This window comes from Harpia harpyja, chromosome 10 (genome assembly GCF_026419915.1).
Source record: "Harpia harpyja isolate bHarHar1 chromosome 10, bHarHar1 primary haplotype, whole genome shotgun sequence".
In the NCBI taxonomy this organism is placed as follows: Eukaryota; Metazoa; Chordata; class Aves; order Accipitriformes; family Accipitridae; genus Harpia; species Harpia harpyja.
In genome coordinates, this window is record NC_068949.1 from 112,822 (window position 1) to 115,876 (window position 3,055).

The 3,055-nt window shown below is 50.1% G+C and overlaps 1 long non-coding RNA gene across 1 annotated transcript; it reads right to left on the minus strand.

Annotated features, from left to right (window-relative positions):
* Window positions 1-2,108: 2,108 nt before the first annotated feature.
* On the minus strand, window positions 2,109-2,737 carry LOC128147008 (uncharacterized). The gene is made up of 3 exons (XR_008236910.1): window positions 2,695-2,737; window positions 2,563-2,609; window positions 2,109-2,438 (listed from the first exon to the last, which is right to left on the minus strand). It is a non-coding gene; the product is annotated as an uncharacterized LOC128147008 (long non-coding RNA).
* Window positions 2,738-3,055: the final 318 nt, after the last annotated feature.

Genomic DNA, 3,055 nt, shown 5'->3' on the forward strand with positions numbered 1-3,055 from the left:
GAGCACCCAAATATTTTACAAGCACACCACGGAAAAATACAGTTACACCCACACACTTCACAACCCTGGCCTCCCTCAATGCTGACCATCTAGTCCAACTCCCCCACCCTTCGTCCGCAAAATCCTCAATTGTCTTGCAAAGACCATCCGCTAAACAACATAATTCTCTGCGCTAAGTGGCAATTGCCACGTTCCAGGGGAGTGCTCCACAGGAACACCGTTCCCGGGAGCCTTGAAAAAAACCGCCCTGCCTGCCAAAACCCCGGCCCAAGCCTGACCCCCGTCCGAACATTGGTGATGAACATTGCCTCACGGAGTGACCTGGACCGGGGAAAAAAAAAAAAAAACCAGCCGGGGGGAAAAAAAAAAAAATGCCCGAGCTGGTTTTTTTTCATTCTAGTTGTATTTTGTTTAATTTTAAGTCCCTGAAAAACACCTCAACTATACAACGTGAAAGGAAAAAACATTAAAAAGCTAGAACACATAACCCTACAAAATTACATACATTCACAACACACCACGCATTCGCATCGCATGCACGCCAGCCCTCGTTCTCATCCATCCAACAGCTCGCCACCCTCAAGGGGCTATCGCCCTGTGCCTGCGACACCGGGGGCCTCAAAAATCGCCCTGCCTGCCAAAACCCCAGGCCGAGCCTGACGCCCCTTCCAAACATTGGCAATGAACATCACTCCACAGAGCAGCCGGGACTGGGGAAAAAAGAACCCAGCCGGAGGGGGGGAAAAATAGTCCCCTGCCTGGGGTTTTTTTATTTAATTGTATTTTATTTTTTCTAATTACCTGACAAACATTTCTACATCCAACCTGCAAAAGACCATTAAAAAGCTAAACCACATAACCCTACAAGATTACACACATTCACAATACACCACTCATTCAGATCACACGCACAGTAGCCCTCACTCTCAACTAACCCATTCCGTTGCCAAAGGGCATCAACGGGCCATTGCCCCTTACCCGCAGCACTCGGGGCCTCAAAAATCACCCTGCCTGCAAAACCCCCAGCCCCAGCCCAATCTCCTTCCAAGCTCCCCACAAACTGCCCTTCCATTACACCAGTGTTTCAACACACACCATCTCCACCACACATAGATTTTCAGCCTGATACTTAGCTTATCATAGTGGCGCAAGTCACAGTCGAACCTCCGTAGCAGCCACATCGCCTAAACGTGAGGTTCCTTCAATTACCTCGTGCCCCGTGATCACCTGCAAAACCAACACACAAAACTGTTGGACACTTCACCCTCGGCATAAAAAATCCTCCACCCCTCCAATCTCCTGCTTCCCACCTATTCCAAAAACAAAAACCTCAGTGCCTTAACCATTTCTAGAAGCTTACCACAAAATGTCCACGTAAAAAATATTAACATCAATGCCCACTTACTGCCTTACTATATTCTACGTCACAAACCACTTGCAACCCACTCCACTACTCACAGGCAATGACCAAAAAAACATTTAACACTCAATGCTAACAATTAAGGCAAATCAACATTTCACCCATAGACTCTTATCGCTGTTCCACCTACCCCTGACTCTACATCCCTGGGCAGAGCAGCTCCAAGCCAAACACACCCATGCACACAACACAACAAACAAAGTGATTCAAAGAGAGAGAAAACTCTCAGCAAGAAGAAGGACTCCCAGATGGGAGGTGCCATCTGGCAAGATGACCTACAGCATCCAAAACCATGAAGCAAGGAGGCTCTACAACAGCCCCAAAGAAGAAGAGGCAAAACTAACGGCCCGTTACAAAAGGTTACTGGCAAAACTAAGATGATGGATGCTTAAGAAGCCTGTCATCAAGACCTAGGAACATCAAGATGCAGGGAAGAACTCCCAGTCCAAGACAACACACGGCTAGACAGCAGAGCTGCCAAAGCAGCCTGGAAGAGCGCCGCAAAAGAGAACCACCTGGTACCTTCTGACACCAAACCACGCTTTAGAGCTCCGAGCACAAGAAAAGAAGCACCCGATTGGCACAGTGCTGATGAGTAAGGGCATTCGAGACCCTAGGGACGGTGACCGAAGCGCATGCCGTGCTCCCTGAGCACAAAGACTGATGACGGCATTGAGAGCCAAGGAAGGTCGAAGGCACAGAAGACAGACTACACAAACCACACACCACCACAGACAAAGGCTGGAACTGCCCTGCCCGGCACACGCTGGTCTCGTGCTGCAAAGCAACCCGCTCCCTTCACCTGCCCAAAGGGGACTGCTTTGGGACAGCCCTCTCTCCTGCACTAACTTTCAAACCCCTCCCTGCAATTCCCAGCTGTGTCCCTCCCTCCCAGCCTCTCCCCAGCCCGGGTCCCTCAACTTAGCTTTCAAAGGGCCAAGGGTCCAAATCCATCCTCCACAAAAATCACATGGGCTAACTAGGATGTTCCTGCAGTCGCCAGGTTCCTCTTCATCATCTGCAGTGAAGACAAAAAAAAAAAAAGCAACAAAGTCAGAAGAGGCAGTAAGTATCCCATCAGCCAACACCAACTACTTTCCCAACCCCCCACTTAATCACACACACCACAGCGTTATGCTTACCCGCTCATTCCAGAGTCAGAACCTACAGCCATCATCACTCATGGTACCTGAGATAGCAACACACGCAAAATTAGCACAGCACTCGTGAGAAGTCACCAGCCCCATGCTCCTCCTCCCTAATCCACAGCTCACCTCAAACGCTCATCCCATTCCAAAGGTGGCCCGCACAGCGCCTCCAAAACAAAAGGGAAAAGCTTAAACCAAACTGCCACCTAATACTTCGATATACAACACCAACCCAGCCCACAACCACCTCACCTTCTTCAGACTGCTCGTCGGCCTGCGGCTTCACCCCTCCGAGGCTGCGTGCGCCACCTGCAAAAACCAAAGCAGAAGACGCATGCTGAGACACCGCCTGAAACCTCAGCCCGCCCGCACCAATTCCCAACTCCCTCTCCTTTCCCTTGGCCACTCAACCACCCCGCCTCTGCCATCGACAGCTTGCCTCATTGAAGCCTCCATACCACCTGCAAAAAACAAATGACAAGTGATG